This window comes from Rhinolophus sinicus, chromosome 15, assembly GCF_057876585.1.
Source record: "Rhinolophus sinicus isolate RSI-liver-muscle chromosome 15, RSI-T2T, whole genome shotgun sequence".
In the NCBI taxonomy this organism is placed as follows: domain Eukaryota; kingdom Metazoa; phylum Chordata; class Mammalia; order Chiroptera; family Rhinolophidae; genus Rhinolophus; species Rhinolophus sinicus.
In genome coordinates this window covers 63,019,106-63,044,119 of record NC_142515.1, presented here as the reverse complement: position 1 = coordinate 63,044,119, position 25,014 = coordinate 63,019,106, and the positions used below count along the sequence as shown (strand labels likewise).

General features: G+C 37.5%; 1 protein-coding gene across 6 annotated transcripts in view; it reads right to left on the bottom strand.

Annotated features, from left to right (window-relative positions):
* The window catches only part of MAPK8 (mitogen-activated protein kinase 8), a 104,582-nt gene extending 79,923 nt beyond the window's left edge, over positions 1-24,659 (bottom strand). For 2 of the 6 annotated variants that reach the window (XM_074337236.2, XM_074337233.2), the window contains exon 1: positions 24,476-24,659. The gene's annotated coding sequence lies outside the window, so the exon portion shown is untranslated. Of the gene's footprint in view, positions 1-1,403; positions 1,524-3,529; positions 3,590-24,475 lie in introns of those variants that run through there. The other 4 variants (XM_074337237.2, XM_074337234.2, XM_074337238.2 and 1 more) reach the window with 3 other exon arrangements.
* Between the last annotated feature and the right edge of the window lie 355 nt (positions 24,660-25,014).

Sequence of the window (25,014 nt, the reverse complement as noted above, 5' to 3'; positions counted from 1 at the left end):
TTTTGCAAATAAGCTGATATATTTTAAAGTTCATAATTTTAATTTCTAGTAAGGTAAATTTTGATAGGCATAGCCCACAAAAGAAAAACCTATTTGAGATCCTCAACAAATTTTAAGAATGTAAAGCTATTCCAAGACTAAAAAGTTTAAGAATCATTGCTTTAGGATTAGTGGTCCCATCGAATGAGTGTTCTCTTGTGAACCACAGTGCATGCAGGAAAGTGTCCCGTTATAAATTCAATTTCTAATAAATACACACCTTTCTCATTTTATCAGTCTCGATAATGCGTATCTTTAAAAAGAATTTGTCCATTTCATCTAAGTTGTTTAATCATTAGCGTATACTTCTTTATAATCCCTTAGTCGGCAAGATATGTTGTGATGTCCCTCTTTCATTGCAGATATAATTTGTGGCTTGTCTCTTTTTTTAATGATCAGTCTGGCTTCAGTCAACAATTTTTTTCCTCAAAATTGTTAATTGTATACATTTTGACACCTGAATACCTGAGACAGATGGGGTTTTGGTGATTGCCCTGTAAGCCCTCATAGCACACTATGGCAATGAAATATAACAACATTTAGGAGATCTGTAGAGCAGTGTTTTTCAAATGAATGATGCATGGGCAAAAGATCATTTAAATGCAAAATAGACCAATGGATTTAAATATTAATATCATAGAGTATGAAAACATGTATTCATATAATTTCGGATTTCACAATGCAGTGAAATTGTTGTATTTTGATGTACTATTAAAGAGGAATATCCAAATTATCTGTATGATGACATGGCAAGTACACATAAGTACTTCTGCTGTATCCTGAAAAATAACGGTTGCTTGAAGGAAAAGCACCTGTGTCACTATATGAGTTGTGAGCCACTTTTTCATGGAATACCATTTTTACTTAAAAGAATGACTGACAAACTATTATTTGGACTAAGGTAACTGGAAGACATTTTCTTGAAAATGAACAAAATGAACCTATTACTTCAGGGAAAACAAATGATAGTATTTACTTCCAACAATAAAATTCAAACTATCGAGTGAAAATTAAAAATTTGGAAAATTTGTACCTGCTGCTGTAAGCCTTGAAGCTTCCCAAGATTTTTCTGATAAGATAGGTAGTAAAATCAACAAATGATTTTTTTGATATTATATAATGTAGCAGCTCTTAAACTTCTTGGTCTCAGGACCCCTTGTGCTCTTCAAAGTTATTGGAGATCCCAAAGGACTTTTGTTTATGTGGATTATATCATTATTTACTATATTAGACATTAAAACGAAGCATTTAAAAATGTTTAAACTTAATTAAAAAACAATAACAAACCTATTACACGTTAATATTACTAGCATTTTGATGGAAAATAACTATTTTTTTTTTTTTTATTCCAGTGAGAAGAGTACCTCTGTTTCACAAATCCCTTTCCTGTCTGGCTTAATTTCAGACAGCTGGATTCTCTTATGTGTTTCTGCATTCACTCTGCTGCCACATCACAGGTCAGGTCACGTGGTCTCTGGAAAACTCTTGAGAACAAGCATGAAAAAGGCAAATAACAAATTACTATGAAAACGGTTTTGACTTCATGGAACCCTTAAAACCCCTTCCTGTATTTTCCACTGTTAGAAGAAAGTTAAGAGATGGTAACAAACCTTAGTAGACTAAGGTACAAAGACGTGTTGCAAATCTTATCTTATAAAAACTCTTGCTCTGTTAAGCGACAGATTTTTTTTAAACAAAATCTATTTTTTTTGGGTTTTATCCCCAATCAAATTAAAGCAGTTATCACTAAAGTGGTCCCCAATTCATGTATACTAATACTACTTTGGGATCCCTTATAAACATCTAAATGTATATGTGAGCATGTGTATATAACAATACATAATCTCTCTCACACATGCATAAAATATGTGGAAAGTAATACAGCAAAATATTATTAGCAAGATTATGGGTAGTTTTGGTCTTTTTATCTTTATTTTATTTTTCCCCAACATTCCATGTATATGTATTTGCATTTAATTTTAAAAACATAAATGAAAAAGTGCTTCCTGCTACTTTCTTCCTTTCATTAGCACTGGATAATATTCTTTCAAAAGGAATGTGCCCTGACCTTAGGAAACCAGCAGGTCTTAGTAACTACAAGGAGGCAGAGAACAAGGAGAAAATTACACCAGGAAATAGGAGGCAGTGGACCCCATGTTAACATATCAAAGAACTGGAATATAGAGTTGCGATCCAAGAATCTAGGACTTCCAGTAATATACGTTCTCATAAAATAATGATCCCAGCAGGAACTATGTACACAAATATACTTGTTATAAATATTTAGTTCTCTCTACCTTATGAAGTGTTTTCACTTTCCTTTCATGTTATCACAGAATATACTATTTTAAAATTCATACTCTAAATGGATTTAATAAACTTCTTTTAAAGGAGACCTCAATCTTTTTGGAGCTAATCACTATTCATGAAAATGTATGTCTCTTGGCCAAAAAGAATTGCAACAAAGGGCCAGTAACTCAAAGGAATGAAGTACAAGCTCTGAATTCTTCCAATTAGGAATCTCAAAATTCTATTATTAAATAACTGGTGTCTGCAAGGCCATATCAAGGCATTACGGTACTAGAAGTGGTGCCCATCACACCATAATTAACATACAAAGAAGGGGAGAACAGGATTCAGAATTCCACACAAATCTTCCACTTAACCAGCAGAGGAAAGGCAGCACAAAACAGTGGTTAAAACTCAGACTCGGAAGCAGACTATCTGGATTCAGATTCTGGCCCCACCACCCTGGAAAATTTACTTAACTTTATCTGCCTCAGTTTCCATCTACAAAATGGAAGAGAGGGTAGGAGAATAAATAATATCTACGTACAAGGTTGTTAAAAGGATTAAATGTGTTAATATTTGTAAAATGTTGCTGGTGCATAGTAAATATTTGTTAAAGAAAAAGAACATAAAAACCCTGAAGTTAAAGTTCAAACAGGTTGAAAATAAACAATAAAATAATTGTAGAGATGCAGAAAAGCCAAATCAGATAATTCAGAATACTGTATATACTCAATTTTCTAGTTTCTTAAAAAAGGTGCAGTAGCGTGGTGGTCAATTATCTCCTAACATAGCAGGAGTCCAAACTGCTAAAGTACAAATCACTTTCAGGGACTTCATAAAAGTTTGGATATGTATAATTTAAAGTGTCTTTATGCCTATGTAAGCTGAACAGGAAAATGTTCTGTTTTTGAAATAAGGAGGTATCCATTCAATACTAGCATGAACAGGAAGCCTCGGTTGCTCTGTAGACTACCAAAGAAAAGCAAAAAGGCTGATCCTGTGTTGCAAATCTGTTCAAAGTTTGAATGAAAGAAATGAACAATTATGTAAAATTAAGACTGAAACCAATTTCCTAAATTAATGGAGTGTTCCAGGTTGAGGAAGGGTAAGTTGAAATGCAGACATTTTATTCTGCCAGAAAGCAAGGAAACACACTCAATGACCAACCAGATCAGACAAAAAACGATAGAGCAGTCACCTCAGGAAGTTCCCACTGGCCAAACCTGGGACATCTGAGCATCAAAAAGAAAAGAATAATGACACCTAGAACAAGCAGAACAGTAATAAGAATTAGAGCAGAAATCAATAAAATTGAAAAAAGGAAAATAGAGAAAAATAATGAAAACAAGAACTGGTCTTTTGAAAATATAAACTGATAAAACTTTAGTTAGACTAAGCAAGAAAAAGAGAGAAGACAAATTATCAATATAAAAAAAAAATGAAAGAGGGGACATCATACTGAATAGTAAACGAATTAAAAGAATAGTAAAGGCATATTATGAAAAAAATCGATGCCCACAAATTTGACAACAGAGATGAAACACACCAATTCTGGAAAAGACACAATCTACCAAAATTCACACAAAGAGAAACAGATAATCTGAGGTCTATATCTATTTTTAAAAATTGAATCAATAGTTATTAACCTTTCCAAACTGAAAGCAACAAGTCCAAATGGTTTCATTGGTGAATTCTAGCAAACATTTAAAGGGGAAAAAAAAAAAAATATATCTCTATGATCTCTTCCAGAAAACAGAAGCAGAAGAAACACTCCCTAACTCATTCCATGAGGACAGCATTATCCTAATGCCAAAATCAGATAAAGACAATACAAGAAAACTACACAATAATACCGCTTACGAATACTGATGTAAAAATCTTCAAAAAATATTAGTAATCAAATCCAATATTGTATAAAAAGAATTCTACACCACAACCAAGGAGGATCTACTTCAGGTATGCCAGGGCTGGTTCTAAAGTCTATTAATGTAACCTACCACATCAACAGACTGAAAAAGAAAAATCTTATGATTATAACAATGGAAGAAGAAAAATCATTTGACAAAAATCTAACACCTACGCATTTGTAAAAACTTTCATAAATCTAGGAATAGAGGGGAATTTCCTTAATTTGATAAAGACCATCTACAAAACAAAACAAAAACAAAAAAACTCCCTGCAGTTAACATTATAATGACGAGAAACATCGTAACTTTCAGGAACAAGGCATGTATTTGAACAAGAATAATCCTCTCACCACTCCTATTCAGTATCATACTGGAAGTGCTACTTACTGCAGTAACATAACAAGGGAAAATAAAAGGTATACAGATTGTGAAAGAAAATGTAAAACTTCTTGTTTGCAGATGTCATGATTATGTATGTAGGAATTTCTAAAGACTCAACAACAACAACAAAACTCCTAGTTGATATAGTTGCTTCCATTTGGGTATGGGTTAATAATTCTGACGCTGTTATACGTGTATACACACTGGAACTGAAAAATTAAGTAAATGGATGGCATATGGTATGGGAGGTAGGGTTCTCACTGATAGAGGAAATTGACTGATCAGTAAAGGGAGGATGCCAGAATGATCCACGTAATGATTAGGGTTGAAGACAGTTAAGAATTCACATTTAACTTATTACAGACACAGATGGTTATACACAGGAATATTTATAGACATGTGTATAGACACATATTTATATGTGTGTGCTAATATACACATACTCATTTCTTCACTCTGTCCGCTGACTGTGACTAAAAGAAACTACATCCCAGTAGCAACAAGCACAACTAGCACCCAGATCTTGGTTTCTAACAGCCCTCTGCAAAAAAAATGGAAACAGGGCTCTTTGGAGAAATGGCTGACTCCAGAACTGGGGCAGTAAATCTTATAGTGTCAGAAAGTAAGGAGGTCCTCAAAAACTTACACAAAAAACACCCACTTTGATGGAGGTATGTCAACGGGGCAAAGGAGCCAACTGAAAGAACTCTCAAAAGGCCAAAGCTGGAAGGAACAATTTGAGCAACAAAATAAAGTCATATTGGATTATAACCCAAAGTATAAAATAAATATCCATGAATCTATACTGACATTAATTGAATAAATGGGAAGAGAGACAAATCCCTCGTGCACAAGGATTCCAAACAATTTATGTTCTCCAAATAATTCCAAATAATTTATACTCTTGAGAAGGGAGAGCATAACTCCTCACTCTTCACTTGATCTTAGCCAAAAGGCCGAGAAGCGATGACTCCTCACTCTTTTAAGTGTAGGCTGCAAATAGTGACTTCTTCCAAAGCATATAATAGGGAAGGGGTGTGTGTTTGTGGGGGTAACTTCATAGGGGTGAAATCTGACAAACACTACCTCAGCCAGGCGAGCAAGGTCAACATCAACAGTCACAAATTATGTAAATAATAACTTCTCTTGCTATGATGTGATGAAATGGCATTTTACCTCATTGTCTTCCTCCCCCAAACCTTTAACCACAGTGTAAAAATGAAAAAAAAATCAGACAAATTTTAATAAAGTGGATCTGAAAAATACCTGATCAGTCCTCCTCAAAGTCACCAAAAACATTCAAAGAATGTCTGGGAAACACAAAGCCAAGATGATCATAAGGAGACATGACAACTAAATGTAAGGAGGGACCCTGGATGGAATAGCTGGAACAGAAAAGGGACATTAGGTAAAAACTAAAGAAAGCTGAATAAATTACAAACTTCAGTTAATAATAATACATCAATATTAGCTCACTAATTGGAATAAATGTATCACACCAATGTAGGATGTTGATAATAGGAGAAACTGGGTGCAGGGTATATGGAACTGTAATGTGTTTTCATTTTTGTTGTACATCTAAAATTTCTAAAAAAATTAAGTCTACTGAAGAAAGGAATAGTGACTGAAATGATATAAAAACACTGAAAAGACAAAAATCCCTGATACTGAAAGAGAGAAATGACGTTATTTGCCAACACTGGGGATAACAAGTAACAAATTTTCAGAGTTGAAATCACGTTCAGATTTCAGAGTTGAGTTTTCAAAGTTAAGCAGTTGATATAGCAAAAGAAAAGAAGCATGTACACCTCATCTTTTTAAGAACTGTAGGTTAATTCCAGTTGACATGGGAAAGGTGTTTGAAACAGAGGACAGTTGGCTAATAGATCCAGAGGGATGACAGGGTTAGAAAAGCATTTCTTTGCAAGCCCAAACAAAGTAACTGATTTAGACAAGACTCATTAATAGATGCTAAAACATCAGGACAAAAGGCTGCTGGGACAGATTATTTGTAGGGAACCAAAATATCACTTCACTGATGAACAGCTGCTAATCGCAAAGGAGGAAAAAAAATCCATCTTAAAAATGGATATGTATGGTGAGTACCAACCACTGCAACCAAATGACCACACTTCAGGCAAACACCCTGATGTTATATGCCTTGGTATGAATCAATGTAATGCAAACGGGCATTTATGACAGAAAAAGTAAATATAATCTAGCCTTCAGACCCAACCTTTTTAGGTAACACAGTGGCTAGGGATACAAGATAAACACCACAAGGAAACAATCAGAATGTGGGAACATTCTACAAATGAGTGGCCTGATCTCTTCAAGAAGCCAATGTCATGGGGGGGGGGGGAGTGGAGGGGGGGCAAATAGAGTATGTTAAAAGTGACTAAAGCAACAACAATCAAATATAATGCAAGAACTTTGACTCAACTCTGGTTGGAGAAAATCAGGTACTACTGGACAACTGGAGAAACTTGAATACAGACTAAACAATGTTGTGTGTTGTTTTTTGTCCAAGTATGGCATTTGTAGAAGGATGTGTTTAATTTTAGGAGATGCTTGCTGTAGCATTCAGTGGTCAAATGCAGCAAAAAAAAAAAAAAAAAAAAAAAAAAAAGTATCAAGAAATATATAACACACAAATGTAATAAAATGTTAACAATTGTATCCAAGTGGTAGTATTCAGGTGTTCATGGTACTATTATTTCCATTTGTATGTACATTTGAACATTCTTCATAAAAACTGGAGGGGGTGTAAAAGAAGTCATTAAAAACCAAAAAGTGGCCAAATGGTCAGTTGTAAATCACAGAAAACAGTAACAGCACATTGTATGGAGAGGTATAACAAAGAAATATGGATTTAAAAACAGTCTCCTGTGACACATACTTTGCATGAACATTAGGAAGGTAGCGGCATAAAAGAGGGAATCAGTTTAAAAAACAATTCCCTATGTTCCAAAAGTTTAAAATACCAACCCAAACTCTGCTGATAAAAATCCTTTGAGACAGACACCTCTAATATCTCTCATTTTTTAGGAAGAAGGGACTTACAAAAGAGATAGCATTTTCACTTTTCAATTATAATGGTTACAGAGTGATAGAAGATTTTTGAATTTTGAAATTTCAGAAATACAGAAATGAGTTGGAGGATCGAGTTCACATACATGAACTCATGAAGACCATTAATTAATTTACGTACATAAATACATATGCAGAGAGCACACTAAATCAAAATCAGTTACATTTCATGTATCTTCTATTAATAGTGGGTTTCACAGAATTAAGGTCTCTCTGCAGTCCCTTACTATACTAGCGGCTATGCTAGTGGCGCTGCTGCTTGTAAGGCACATCCATAAGTTCAGTCCCAAAGTCAACCTCTCCATTTAAATGACTTAGAAGGCTCCCCTGGGGTTTCTCTGTGGAACAAATTTTAAAATTTAACTCAGCATAACTGAATGGATACTTCTTTTTTTTTAAATTAAGTTTATTGGGATGACAATTCTTAGTAAATTGTTAGTAAATTACATAGATTTCAGGTGTACAATTCTGTATTACATCATCTATAAATCCCATTGTGTGTTCACCACCCAGTCAGTTCTCCTTCCATCACCATATATTTGATCCCCCTTACCCTCATCTCCCACGCCCCAACCCTCTTACCCTCTGGTAACCACTAAACTATTGTCTGTGTACATGAGTTTTTGTTTCTCATTTGTTTGTCTTGTTCTTTGTTGTTTTTGGTTTATATACCACGTATCAGTGAAATCACATGGTTCTCTGCTTTTTCTGTCTGACTTATTTCACTTAGCATTATACTCTCAAGATCCATCTATGTTGTCACAAATGTTCCTATATCATCTTTTCTTACCACTGAATAGTATTCCATCGTGTATATATACCACAACTTCTATATCCATTCATCTATCGAAGGACATTTTGGTTGTTTCCATGTCTTGGCCACCATAAATAAAGCTGTGATGAACATTGGAGCACACGTGTCTTTATGGATAAATGTTTTCACATTTTTTTGAGTAGATACCCAGGAGAGGGATTGCTGGGTCATATGGTAATTCTATTCGTAATTTTTTGAGGAACCTCCACACTGCCTTCCATAGTGGCTATACCAATCTGCATTCCCACCAACAATGTAAGAGGGTTCCTTTTTCTCCACAGCCTCTCCAACATTTGTTACTATTTGTCTTGTTGATGATAGCCATTCTGACTGGGGTGAGGTGATATCTCACTGTGGTTTTGATTTGCATTTCTCTGATGATTAGTGATGTTGAGCATTTTTTCATATGTCTATTTGCCATTTGTATGTCCTCTTTGGAGAAATGTCTCTTCAGGTCCTCTGCCCATTTTTCAATTGGGTTCTTTGTTTTTTTGTTGTTGAGTTTCATGAGTTCCTTGTTTGTTTTAGATATTAGCCCCTGATCGGAGGCACTGTTTGCAAAACTCTTCTCCCATTCAGTCTGTTGCCTCTTTATTTTGTCGATGGTTTCTTTTGCTGTGCAGAAGCTTTTAAGTTTCATATAGTCCCATTCATTTATTTTAGCTTTTACTTCCCTTGCCTTTGGAGTCAAATTCAAAAAATGCTCTTTGAACCCAAGGTCCGTAAGTTTAGTACCTATGTTTTCTTCTATGCAGTTTATTGTGTCAGGTCTTATGCTTAAGTCTTTGATCCATTTTGAATTAATGTTGGTACATGGTGACAGATAGTAGTCCAGTTTCATTCTTTTGCACGTGGCTTTCCAATTCTGCCAGTACCATTTACTGAAGAGGCTGTCTTTTCTCCATTGTATGTTTTTCGCTTCTTTGTCAAAAATTATCTGTCCATATTTATGGGGGTTTATTTATATATCACCTGCTTTTATGTGTGACTGCCCTTTCTCACTCCTAATGAACATAAAAATGTTACCTTATCTTTATCTCTCCCAAACTTTGCAAAAATATCATTTAGTCTGCCATTTGTTTCCTCCCTTCCTTCTCCTAATCCTGTTAGGGAAACTTCTTTAATAATTGCTGTAAGGTACATAGAATGAATATATAATGCTATATTAAGATACTGGTACCCCGAATATTACCCTGAAAAAAAGACTAAACCACATACACGAGAATTTCAAACAGGGAATCACAGATAATTTCTTCATTAAGCTAACAAATTACTTTCCCTTATAATGGTGAACTAGGTATTTATAATTAGAACCAACTCTCCTACAAAGAGCAGTAAGAAAAACTGGACACCCCTTCCCCCCAGGCAAAATCAGAAAAACAAACAAACAAACAAAAAGGCCTCTTTGAAGGCATCAAAGTGTTAACAAAGCAGTAAAAAAGAGTGCAGGCTAACACCTTGGAGAATAAGGACATCCTCAGATGTGAGGCAGGCATCTGGGCCCCTTTTTCCCAGGGGGCAGCTGCCAACTCCATATAGGTGGCTGAGAAGCTGAGGGGAACTTTTCACAGATATACAAGGCTGCGGGATGTGGGGTACAAGTAGGTTTTAACTATTGGAGGTAAAGGTCCAACAAAGTATTGAGGGAGGGAAACAGGGAGGCTCATAACACCCCTGGTTTTATGCTGGGACTCCAAAGAGTCATATCCTTAGGAGTAAAGAAAACATAAAATCCATGAGCCTTTGCAAACTCTGGAGCCCAGCTTTAAAACATCTTCGGCTCTGACTGGATTCAGGTGACCCAAAACTGCTAGTGCCACTCCTAGCCTCCTTCCAAAGGTAAACAAAAATCCTTGCTGGAAGCAGATAACATCATTCCTAAACCTTAAATAATCTTTATAAGTGTTCATATAAAATGTCTTAATAAAAAATATCTAGGTGTATGCGACCAACACAACATAATAAAAAACTAAGTGACACAAAAGCCTATAGAAAAACACAGAGGATCAAGATAATCAAGTTATCCAATATAGACATGCTTAGTATATTAAAAAAAATTTTTTTTTAATTGGGAGTCATTAAAGACTAGCCCAGTACAAAACTCTTCTAATTTCAAATTTTCAAATCATACTTAATTTCCCAATCCTTAAATTCACCTATTGATTCTTTAGGAATTCCCACAACTGTTCTAAACCCTCTTTACTCCCTTAGGTACACAAACACACACACACCCAAAAAGAATATTTTCACCTACTAAACTAATAAAAATCAGTCATCTGATCAAATCTGCCTTCTGGTACATTCCGCAAGAGGGAACACATGCCATTAAGTCACCACAAGAGAGAGAACTATTGCAGGGAGCCACTGTAGCTCAAATCTGAGGGTTTTCACGCATTTCACATCACAACCCAATACATACACATCTCTGTGCAAATCTACATATATAACTATACTCAATTTAATTGGAATACAAATTTCAAAAAAAACACAATTCTTAGCTACAGTAATCAAGACCAGGTGACTGGCACAAGGATAGACATACAGATTAATGGACTAGAACTGCGAGTTCAGAAACCTCTGCCCCCCACCCCCTCTTTTAAACAAGAATGCCCAGGCAGTCTGATAAGAAAGCACTGTATTTTCAACAAATAGCGCTAGGACAACTGCACGTCCATACGCAAAATAATGACGTCAGTTCCCTTCCTCACACCACACACAAAAAAATTAACTCAAAAATGGACCATAGACCTAAATTTAAGAGCTAAAACTATAAAACTTGTAAGAAAACTCACAAGTCACCTTCCTATCCTTAAGCTAGACAATTTCTTAGATAAAACGCCAAAAGCATAAACAACAACAACAAAAAATAGTAAGTTGGATTTCACTAAAATTAAAATCTTTTCTGTTGCAAATGATACCACTAAGAAACTGACAAGACAACCCCAATGTAGGAGAAAACATTTGCAAATCACATGTCTAAAGAGGGGCTTGTATCTATCTAGACCAAATAAAGGACACTTACAACTTAATAAAAAAATAAATACCCAATTTTAAAAATAAGCATAGGATCTGAATAGCATTTCTCCCAAGAAACACAAAGCACATGAAAAAGATGATCGACATCATTAACCACCAGAGAAATGAGAATCAAAACCACAATGAGATACCACTTCATACCCTATAAGATGGCTATATCAAAAGACAGACAATAACAAGCTTTCATAGGAGGTGGAGAAATTGAAATCTTTGTACCTTGCTAGTGGGAATGTAAAATGGTGCAGCCATTCTGAAAAAGTCTGGCAGTTCTTCAAAATATTAAACATTGAATTACCCACATGATCAGCAATTCCAATCCTGGTTATATACTCAAGACGACTGAAAACCTGTATCACAAAAATCTGTGTATGAATGATTGCAACAGTATTACTTATTATAACAAAATGCCCATCAAGTGAAAAGTGGGTTAAAAAAATGTGATGTATCTGTACAGTGGAAAATTAGACCATAAAAAGGAATGATGGAATAGTATTAGACTACAAAAGGAATTAAGTACTGATATATGCTACAAGATGAATGCAACTTGAAAACATGATGCTAACTGAATCTAGCTAGTCACAAAACACTGTAAACTGTATGATTCCGTTTATATGAAATGACCCAAATAAGCAAATCTATAGAGACAGCAAGTAAATTAGTGGTGGGCTGGAATGAGTCGGGGTGTATGTGTGCAGGAATGGGCCTTGACTACTAATGAGTATAGGGTTTCTTTCTGGAGTGACAAAATGTTCTAAAATTAGTATGTGGTATAGGCTGCATTAAGTCATAAATAAACCAAAAAAACTATTATGAGTTGTATACTTCAAATGAGTGAATTGAAATGGTATATAAATTTTAATAAAGCTGTTAAAAAATTTTAGCCCCTTGTTACTTGTAATAAACTCTGATATTCTCTATTTTGTTTCATTTAAAAATACACTAGTTCTGAGCTCCTAAGTTCATTCTACAACCCACTAATGGGTCATGACTGGCCATTTGAAAAACACCGCCACAGAAACCTCTAGTAGAACTGATGCCCATCTTCTCCTGTTATCAAGACTAAGCCCATTCAACCTCACATCCCATAAAAAGTTCAGCTCTTCCTGGTCATCAGCTATCATTTTCCAAGTTCTCACTGCCACACTGCTGTGTATATGCTCCATTTTACCCAAATCCTCATTCCTCGTAAGTCCTTTACTGGGCCTTCTGAAATTCCTAATTTGTGACAAAGCAAATTTAGCCAATTTAACACTACCTTTCCTGTTCCTTATTATCATCGCCGCCCCTCCAATTCTTCCTCATTGATTCAGAATGTTTAACAACTGATTCACCGTCTGTATCATTACTCTCCAGTCACCATCTGCTGGCTTCACCATTCAGGGACACTGACTGATCCTTTAACATGTCAGCCTCTTTAATTCATTGGCCTCCTCCTTTCGATAGATTTCCCCCTCAATGCCACCTCAGCAGCCCACTCCCAAGGCCGTCCTGGGTATTATCATTGCCAGAAACTATTGTACCTGTCAAATCTCCATTTTAAGCATTCCACTCTGACCACCACATTCATTCAACCCTTACTTCACTTCATTCCACCACGCCCACTCCCACAATTCTAACTGAAATTTCCAGTACACGGATGCTACCACTTCCTTACTATCCATCTTTACTTCACCTCCTTTCCTGTTCATGTTAGATTTCATGATTCATCACCACTTCTCTAAGCATTCTCTTTAAAAAGCCCACATTTCCCTTACCCCTTTTCCTACATTTATACTGTCCTAGTTTTATGTGTTTACTTGGCTGGACTAGTCCTGTTATTCAATCAAACACTAATCTAAACGCTGCTGTGAACGTATTTTGCAGATGTGATTAACATCCACAATCAGCTGACTTTAAGGAAAGGAGACAACCCTCAATGATGGGCCTCATCTAGTCAGTTGAAAGGGAGCAAAACTGGTTTCCCCGAGGAAGAGGAAATTCTGCTTCAAGACTACAGCATCAGCTCTTACCCAAGAGGGATTTTCCTGCAAGACTGCCCTACAGATTTACAATTTGTCGGCCCCTATAATTATGTAAGCAAATTCCTTGAAATTTCTCTATGTATGCACACATACATATATCTCCTACTGACCCTGTTTCTCTAGAGAACTCTGACTGATACACCTGGCAAAACTCACCCCAGAGGAATCCAACCATCTGCATTATCTGTGCTTATATCTAACCAGTTAAGTAATGCTGGGGAGGGGGGGAAATCACAAAACCAGGCTGACTGATACCATTTTAAATGAAAAATTTCAAACCGTAAATTAACAATAACTCTTGGCAAACTGCTTCAAACTTCCCACACCCCGGTCCCCCTGTGCCCATATCAGTATCATACTTCACTGAGAAAACAGAAACAGGAGAGAAGATGAAAGCCACGATATGCCTTCATCTTCCACCCACCACACCTCCTTGCACACCCTTTCTGCATCCCTCCTGTTTCATGGAAGCCATCTCTCTAACAAAGGCCAATCTCGCTACTGGCGCTCTCCATTCCCTTTCCCACATATTCTCCTCTTCACGGGCTAGACCCCACATTTTCCTTTATCTATCAACCAATTTCTCTGTTCCATTCACAGCTAATCTTTAAAAAGTTGTCTATATACACTGTGTCTGGACTTACTCATTTCTCATTCACTTAAAAAAAAAATTCATCCAATGTTTGTTAATTGATTTCAGTTTGATTTCCTTCTCTGAGTTTTAATAAAACCCGTCATGGTCACTAATAATTTCCCCCATAATCTCTCTGTGCCTGCTTCCTCGTCTATCAAACTAGTAATAACAGTATAACAGTGTCTATCTCATAGTGTTGTGTGATATTTAAACAATTTAACATATGTAAAGCACTAGAACAGTACCTGGTATGTGAAAAGCACTGAGTTCAGAATTAGCTATTATATTATTAGGATATTCTGGATTCTTGTTTTCCCTTGGTTCTGATTTTTTTATTTCTAGCTTATTCGACAACATGTGAGTCCTTGAATAGTAAACTACCTTAGATTTCTGGGCGGCAGAGATAAGTGGAAAGAGACAGAAAAATAAACTATGAAATCTCCGTTAAACAATGACATCCCTACTGTCATGCGGGAGACCCTGCTCGCTGCGCCATTTGTCGTGTAGGACGGCCTGCGGGGTCTCTGGTCCCGCTCCCCATACAAGAACGCAGGACATGGTGAGGCCAAAAAGGAACACCCACGGAGCCATAGGTAGGGGAGTCATACCACTATATTCTCTCTGGCGGCACTATACTCTCACTGGAGGCTGGATCCACACTGTCTTCAAACCGCCATCCATGCTTGCCAGCCCAGCCGCCATCTTCTTGCTAGCCCCATTCTTTCTCCTTCTCTCTCTTTCTCCTAGCATAGCCACAGCAGTTATATTAGTGGCCAATGGCTCACTGGTTACAGCTGATGGCCAACTAGCCACAGCTGATGGCCATCCAATCACAGTTAATGGCCATTTACTACCTGAGCCAGCACCTGTCTATGTGAGGCCGAGAGCCTGGAAACTACTCTCTGGGGCTCCGCCCCCACACCTACTAAATTTCAGCCAAGTACCACATAATTTCATAATGAACTCCTTCAAACCCAACACCCAAACCAAACTCTTTCTCTCTACCCCTCACTCACCCCCATGTTTTCTTGACTTGCAGATTTTTGCCAGTATCATTTTTCTAAGCATAAGTCCTTCCAGTCCAAATTCATTCACTTTTCATTTCTATATAGTATGATCCTCTACCTTGATTATATGCTTCCAGGCAGCAGACTAAGTTCTTTTTCTGAGAATCGCCTCTGTGTGCCATGCAGATAGAAAACAACCTGTATGTATTACCAAGTAAGAGACAAGGAAGTTAATTACTAATTCTGCATTTACTATCAAATGATCACTAACTGGTCTATTTGACATTCTGAAAACTACAATTCAAGTTTATTCACATTAATGTTAAAGTGAAAACCTCACACTACTCTACTCCCATAACCCCTCCCCAATTTAACTTATTGTTCAAAATATTTAAATACTCGGCAGGTACACAGATATTTTGGTTCTTGTTTTACCTGTTGTGGTGGAAAACTATGATGTTTTAAAAATCACTACCAGTGCAATAAGAGAAAACACTAGGGGTGTAAAAGTTGGGAGATGGGAGGTACAAATTGGAGTAAGTAAAAAAGGATGGCATGATTTATATCTGGAAAAAAAAAAAATCAACTACAGAACTATTACAAATAATAACAGAATTTAAAAGGGAGTTTATTTAAATACAAACATTAATTAATACGCAAAATAAACAGATTTCTTATATACAATCAGGTAGAAGAAAAATGGAAGATTCCATTTCTAACAGCAAGAAAAATAAATTTAGAAAACTTAAATATATAAAGTTAATAGCAAACAACTTTAAAATGCAATTAGGAATCCCAACAGAAGCTTGAACAAATGAAAAGGTAGTTTTCCACATTTTTGGATAGAAAGACACAACACTAAAAAGCTTTCAATTCTTCTATAAATAGAAAATCTTAATGGCAAATTGAATCCATGTGATGTAAGTTAATCACGGTAGAGGTGGAGGAGAAGGACATACAAACTTCAAGAGGGCATGAGAAAGCTTTCCGGGTGATGGTCACGTAAGCCTTGATCTCGGGTTTAAATACATACATAATACATATACATGCAAACTTCCAATGGGTCATAAAGTCAAAGTTTGTGCATCTCACTGTATGTAAATTTCACCTCAAAATAAAAAACTAAGTGATCTCAACAGAAGTGGCAACTAGACGGATCAATTCTAAAAGTTCATATAGAATAAACAGGATAGAAGCCAGAAAAGATTCTGTAAAAGAAGAGAAATGAAAGAGAATTAGCCCTAACAGAAACAAGTAGATAATACAATAATTAAAACAGGATGGCTCCCAAATGGGCAGATGAGTCACTGGATCAGAAATGGTCCCAAATATATATGGAAATTCAGTACATTATAAAGGTAGCATTTCAAATCTGTAAGTCAAAAAAAAAGGATTATTCAGTATATAATGTTGGGACAACTGGATGGTCCTCTGGTGAAAAAAATAAGATTGAACTCATACATCATACCTTACCCCAGAATAAATTCTAAATAAGTAAAAGAATTAAAAATACAAAAAGAACAAAGAAACCATAACAGTATTAGAAAAATAACATCTGAGAATTTTTACATAATCTTGAATTAGGGAAAGACTTTCTAACCATGACATATAACTTAGAAGTCAGTAAAGATTGGTAAACTTAACTACTGAAAAAGGAAAAAATTAGCATGACAAAGCCATCATAAACAAATTTAAAAGCCAAACCATAAACTGGGAAAAATACTTCCAAAAAATAGCATAGAGCTATTTTTCCTAATTTAAAAATAAATCCTACAAATCTAAGAAAGAATAACACATATAAAAAAAAAAAAAAAACAGGCAAAGATATGGACAATACACACACACACACACACACACACACACACACACACAAATATCATGGCTAATCTCACTTCTAACGGCAATGAAGCAGGAATCCTTACACAGTGCTGGTGAACGTAAGTTGGAACCTTGACATATGACACTTTGGAATATCTATCAAAATTATAAACGTACATACACTACCATCACCTAGCAATCCCATTTCTGGGAATGCATCCTATATGTTTCTACACAAGTGCAAAATGATGTATGTACAAAGTAATCCATTGCACCATGGCTTTTAATAGCAAAAGATTGAAAACAACCTAAATGAACATAAAAGGGGATAGTTAAATAATTGTTAAACCTGTATAATGTTATTAAGGACTGAAGCTCTAATCCCTGGTATTTGGAGGTAGGACTTTGGGAGGTAATTAGATTTACAGGAGGCCATAAGGATGGGACCCATGATGTAATTAGTGTCATAAAAAGAAAGAGAGCAGAGCACTCTCTCTCTCCACGTGAGAATACACTAAAAAGGTGACATCTGCAAGCCAGGAAGATCTGGAACCAAATCTCTAGGCATATTGATCTTGGACTTCTCCCAGCCTCTAGAACTGTGAGAAACAAATGTATGTTGTTTAAGCCATATATATATTTTGTTATATAGCCCAGGCTGAGACAAATGGTATACCACGAAGGTGTTAAAAAAAAAAAAAAAAGCATGTTATTTGTGTACTGATATGACTAATATGATATCATCTCTAAGCTATATAGTTAACTTAAAAACGAAAGGGTAAAGGGTAATGTGCATGGTATGCAATAATTTAAATAAAAAAGGGGCGGGGATTTAATACAGAAATATTAATATGTTTGATTATAGGATGCTATCCCATTTAGAGATTTTGGATAATATAGATGTATTTATATTACCTTTTCCTTCCCTACTCCCGCAAAAAACCTAAACCTCAATTCTGAAATATTATATCCAGACCAAGGGCTTTGGACAAGGAATTATACACGTATATCTGTATTGACCTGTGCATACATAAATTATCTTTGGAAGGATTCACAGGAAACTTAACACGTTTCCATGTAGAGGAATTGGATGGCTGCACAGAGTAGAAAAGAAACTTTTTACTGTGTATCTTTTTAAATACTTGGAATTTTGAATCAAAGTGAATACACTACTAAATCAAAAGCTAAATAAACTGTAAATAAAATCACTAAAACCTTTTCATTCTCAATAGTAACAAAGCCAGATGTTTTAGTGTTTATTTGTTTTGACGATAAAGTGACCCTTTCTTAAGTCACAGGGAAATCTATACAATGGTGGCTTTCCCCTATCTCATTGTTGCTTGACCCAAATGGCATTTAAGAGAGTCTCCCTCTCAGGAACAAGTCAGGGAATGGTGAGTTTCCTCCACCATGAACAGCTTTTAGGAAACAGCAATATAGGTAGAAGTTTTTGATGCCTCTTGCCAAGCAAAGCAGGTATGCTTGGCTGTTTTTCTTTTTCAGTGTCCCCAGAAATATGTTGGGGCTTGGGCCACTCAGTAACAGGAAGCAGTGAAGGCCCACCTCTAAATATTAGAAAAAGGCATAAGCAAATGCTCCTAGCATAGGTCTAGTCTTAAGTGTTCAGAGTTTCAATACAGAAAAGTTTGAGGACTTCAGTAAGTATTGGAGTAGCATCTTTCCTAGTATTCTGCTTTCATATTTTGCATATACTTATTTTGATACCTTGTGTTCCAAAATGGATTTGAGGTGACCATAAGGTTTGCCTTTTCTTATGATTTAGATTTTGACTAATCTGTACCACGCTCTCAAATTTAACCAAAAATTAGGATAGAAGACATCTTGTTTTTTTGTTGTTTATCTAGTTAGTATATTTTAAAAGGAGGGGCTGTTTTTCTTTTCTGGTGTCCCCACAAATGTTAGGGCTTGGGCCTCTAAGCAATCAGAGATTCATGGCCCCAAATGCCCCAACGTCCAGCTATCAGGCCTGACGACTACAGAAATTCCTCATGAAGTGCCTGGCAATATTTGGTTCCTTGTGTCAGGACATAAATGCACTTGTGTTTGTCCTTATCTCCCACGAAGTTATACTCACTAAAAGTAGAGACTGACTTCTATTTCCTACGCCCTCACATCACTTAGTATCTGGATCGGATTAGAATGCTTTCTCAATAAGTATTTCCTGTGCAAAGCCAGCATCATTTCACAGTTGCTGTCTTCCAAGGAGCAAATTTGATGTATCGATATAACCATAGAAACACTACACAAAAACTTAGAAAAACAGAAAAGATAGTATTTCTAGATGGTACTAATAAATAACTTCCCTCTTTTTTCTAGAACTCTAAAAAATGCTCAGTGAACTGTTGTGGTTACCCGGTGTGGTTACCCGGTCTCTGACAAATTTGCAATCTTCACATAGAGTCAAAGATCACAATAAGATTAAATTTAAAAGATGAGAGCATTCCACTTTCTTCAAATGTGGGTACACGATAAAGCTATTCCCAGCTCCTGGACTCCCATTCCTTTAGATATTTGTTAAAATAAACCAAGGAAAGCTGAGGCAATTCTCTGCAGTAGGGAAATGTAAAGTGGAAGAACAACTTTGTATCAGAGAATGTAGCATTCTCTGCTTTTGGAACATTTCCAATTTTTAAGGCAGAAAGGATTACTGATCCAAATGTTAAATCATTTCAGTCAATTCAGATAAGATGAGACAATCAAATTTTAAGTAAACCCCCCAGAGATGCAGAGGGTAGTATTCTGGAGAATTCGAATGTATACTGTACATCAAATTGATTTTAAATTTATTTGGCATCTTGCATTTGTTCCAAGTTAAAAATAAGAAGAGATAACAATAGCCAAAATTTCCTGAATAGTTACAGCTAGCGTTCCAGGCACTGTACATTCGGTACCTTATTTAAACCTCACAGCCCTATGAGATTATGTGCTATTATTATTCTCATTTGACAGATAATAAAACAGGCCAAAAGATGTTACATAATCTGAACTAGCCCATGCCATACAGTTAGATTTAGAGCTTGGATTGGAACTCAGGGCTGACCCTAAAGCCCATGCTAGCAACCACTATTAAATTTGGGCTTTTTGTAAAGAATTGGTAGATTTTAACCAAACCTGATGTACTACCAAAAGGTAAGAGAAGATACAGACATACATTTGTGCTATATTTGTGATACAACCCACCACCTTGAAAAAGAATAGTAGCTAGTAAGTTTTCTAAAAGGCATTATCAAACTCACATATAATTTTAAAAACTGAATTTCAATGAAATGTGACATGCCCAGAGATTTGGGATATTTGTTTGGGGGAAGACATCTCATAAATCTTTTAAAAGAACATAAAGTCACTGTTTAGATATGCCTTAAGTCCCATCCCTGATCATAAGCTTCTTGAGACTAATAATAAATTCTTCATTTTCACATCTCTGAGAACAGCCTCTGAAAGCAGTCTGGTTAGTAAGCATGGTGCTGTGGAATGCATAAAATCTACCCTTGAAAGAACTCCTAGCTTACAGTGAAGCTTTTGTTTCTTAAGTATGAATATTACAGAAAACAGTTGTCTCTTAACAATTTAATCTGCCTCTTAAAATGACAAAATGTCTAACTTTAATTGCTGTTTTTGATATGGGATTCTGATTATCACGCAAGAAGGCTCTTTTTGTCTCAGTGTTTTCTAACGAACTACCTATCTGCGGAACAGCCTTTCTACTAAAGCGAGTTCCAACAGCCTCAGAGTTCTAAATCCAAAAAGGTTAAACAACTTGTCTAAGGCTCTAGAGCTGGTCGAGAAAGTCCAGATGATAGGACTGAGAAGTGAACCCAGGTCTGATTCCTGGACAGATCTAGTTCCACCTTCTGCCCTGAATGACATATAATTCTTATTTCAATATTAGCATCACCTTTTAGGTAGTAAAGTCTGTTGACTCAGAACTCATTTCTGAAATCAAAGTTCAAGTTAATCTGCATTAGAATAAGACAAAGTTTCTAAATATTCATGTAAAGAACTCGTGACTAAGATAATAAAGCATCACAGCTCACTGAAAGAGACAAATGATTCATATCTAAAGCTACATGGCTATAAAGAATTCCTTGCACTACATGAATCAGAAAGGCTACTATCCATACCATTGACTTGACCAGAGACCTCTAGAGAGCTGACATCTTAATGTCAGACATCACTGTGCACTTCTACAGGTGCCACAAAGTATCTCAACTATCTAGATGACTACAATACATCAAAACTCAATTCAATGACAAAGTAGACTTTACAAGAATCGGGCTTCTTTCAACAACCTCTTAATTACCACTAGGATAGTTTGACTGGTAAGTTAACAAATTACTTTGTTTCACTAAGCATTAAGTGTCTTCACAAGGTCATTTCCATAATACTAGGCATTGAGCAAATAGTTAACAATTCTAATGTTATTAATTTTGGTAAAACGTATTCTTAATTTCCTTTCCAAGTGGCCTTTCTCCCAGAATCTATAGAAGTATGAAACATAGTTTCCTACTCTGCCAGGACATTTAAAGTGAACCATTTTCAATCTCATTAATGGAACGTACTTACTAACAGAATTAATGCTATCTCTTCCTTTTAACATACTTTAGAATGGAATGGAAGGCAATGTCTAGTGAGTACGGGGATTTCTTCTTGGAGTGATGAAAACGTTCCGGAATTAGTGGTTATCAATGCATAACTTTATGAATATATTAAAAACCATTGATGCACACTCTAAAAGGGTAAATTTTGTGGTATGTAAATTATATCTCAATAATGCTGGTACTCTTAAAATCAAAATTTAGAAAACAAAACAAAAAAGCTCTGGTTTGACAAAGAGCCCGACAGTGAGCTTCTGCCAAAGGATTTGTATCAATAACACTCACTGGAATCTGACATACCTTAATTAGGAAAAGCAATAAAAGTTTGGTATCTCAAGATTTTCATTGCTTATTCTATAAAATATAATTTTCTTATTTCTTGATTTGTTCCATACATCAGATAATAAGTTGACTTCAAGTTCTTTCAAATCCAAAACAAGTTCTAAAATTTATTACATAGTGAATGTAAAAGAGATATAACTTGGACAAACTGATATTATTTTGAGTTTTAGGCCCATATACTCCACCAATAGTATTTAAAATAAAGGAAGATTTAAAATAAAACATTTCCAACAAACATTTCTAAAATGTTATTAGAAATTAAACATTTCTAACAAAACTTTGATGCAGCCTGTTTCCTTTGTTCTACCTTTTCCACTTAAAGGAGTCGTCAGAAACTTTTCAAATAATAGTCTCAAAAGAATAAATGCAATCATTTTAGACCCCTATTGAAATATCACTGTGTGTGTGTGTGCATGTGTGTGTGTGTGTACACACACACGTGAGCGATATATACACAGGGTTTCCAGGTGGGAATTCCCACCCGTTCTCAGGAATTTTTTTTTGCTTTCTCGTTCCTGAATCCTGAGAAAAGTTGGTCGGGAAATCGGGAAAATTGGCTCCTTGAACCCAGGCGGTGGTAGCATCGGCGTCACTTTGTGGAAACGATTCATCATGGAGAACAGAAAACAGTTTATGTCTCAGGATTCCATAACAAGGAAGCAAAAAAAAAAAAAATTTCCTGAGAACGGGAGGGAATTCTTGCCTGGAAACCCTACATATACAGATACACACAGACACATACACACATTTTAAACAAGGTTTTATTTTAGGATAGTGAATGCTTTAGCAGTGATAAAAACAAAACTGATACTGAAGTTATTCAAAAGCCACTACTGTCATGACCTACCTATACATGAACTAATCATTTAGCGATTTGGAAGTGATAGTTTGCATGAGGCTCCCAAAACTTTACAGAGAAAATTAAAAATTTTTAAGGCTTGATTTTAAATATTATCAGTTGTAAAGAGCTTTTCATCAATCTGACTTTTACTGAACACTTACTATATTCCAGGCTAGGTGCTGGAGACACAGATACAAGATAGGTCTGTCCTTAAGTTCCATTTTGACTGCTTGCTTTTGTCAGGCACAGCACTAAACAAGTTCACTTACAGCAGCTGACCTCCTAGGCTTAACCCACAGCGGGGCAATCTGAGGTAAACATTACAAATGACTGTAAGGCTATACAGTCATTATAAGATTAAAAAATTAAATTTGGAAATAAATAAAAACTGTTGTACATTTAGATCAAACCTAGTTCTACTTCCTAATATAACATGCTACTAGAAGTTCCAAGTCTACTACTAAAAAGTATTAAAATCACCCAGAGGATCAGTACTTTCTTTAACACACATCACTTATATAATCGCTTTAGTTAAAGGTACATCTACTATATTTCAGTCAAAGCATTTTCTACCTTTAAAGGATATCTCTCTTTACCTTCAAACTCTTCATCAGGGTACACGACTGAACAGTTGCTAAATGAATGAGTAAATGACAGAATGAATGAATGAAATAAACAGATGTTCTAATTGACAAGGAGGTACTTGTTAAAACACAATGGACTGACAGAACAGAATTCTACTTGAAAGATTACTGAATTTCAGAGGTAGAAAGAGTTACCACTGGACGTTGTCTGATACCATGCAGTCAACATGTTATTAAGTTCACAGTAAACATCTGATGGGGAACTTTCAGAAATGAAAAATGAAAAGTGTGCATTGCAATACTTTAAAATGGACTTGGGTCCGCCATCTAAGGATTGGAAACATAAGTGCAAGACAAAGAGATGAGAGGGTGGGATGAAAAAGTCAAAAGGTCACCAGCGAGTGACCCTCGAGAAATGCGCGCTGACCACCGAAGCTCGCGCGGAGCTGGATGGACACCTCCCGCTCAAACCACGGGCCGCGCGGCTGTCCCTCGCAGCCCAGAACTGAAGGCCACCCCAGCCTTTCCTCGGCGGCGCTGCCTGTGTTCGCCCCGAACGTTAGCACAAAGAAGCCACCGAGAAACAAAACACGGTCTCCGTGGAGGACAGGCAGGCGCTGGGACCCGGTGACCTGAACGCTCTCCGCGACTGCCCACCGCCAGCGAGGGCAGCCAGGGCGCGGCGGGCCGCCAACGCGCCTCGCTCCCGACCTTCGCCTAAGTGTTTCAGAACTTGCCACCCACCCCCGCTCCATTTTCCCCTCCAGACGTGGACACGAGACCTGCGCGAGGACAGACGGGCGGAGCTGGGGCGGCGGAGCTGGGGGCGAACCGCCAGGGCGCGCAAGGGTCCCGCAGCCCCACGCCCCCTGGCCCGCCCCGCCTCCCCGGCCGCTATTGTTCCCGCGCCGCCCCCGCTCGCCGCGCGTCCCCCGCGCGCTCCCGCTCCCACTCCCGGGAGGGGGTCACGGCTGAGGGGAAGGCGGCGGCACAATAACATAAACACGGCGGGGCCGCCGGCCGACCTGGTTCCCCGGCGCCCGCCGCACTCACCCGGCAGCGCACCGAACGGCGACAGGAAAGCCCGCCGGCGGGGACCGGTGCCGTCCGGGCGGTCGCAGCGGCCGTTACCCAGCGTTGCTCGCGGCTCTGCGATCCCGGCCCCGTCGTCCGGCCTCGGCCGCTCCGCTGAGTAACAGGGACGCGGGCCGTCACCGCGCACGCCCGCCACGTCATCGCGCAGGGCACCGCCCCTGCGCCATGCGAGCGACCGCGGGGCGGGGCAGCCCCGGGGCCCGGATTGCGGGGGCGGGGCCCGCAGTCTAGGGGCGGGGCTACCCTAGGGGGCCGGGAGGATTAGCGGAGGTCGCCTGAAGTAGGAGCTGCGAGAGAGCCTCTGACAGCGTCGAGTGAGGGGCGTGGCGGGGAGCCGGAGGGGGCGGAGCTCTGATCCTGGCACGTGGCGGCGCGTGGCCAGGCCGCTCAGCAACTGGCCTGGGGCGGTATGCTAGTCTGAGCCCAAGCCTTAAGGGCTCGTCTCCCCAGGATTTGGAGGTCTGATGTGCTTAGACCAAACCAGCTGGTGGAGCAGG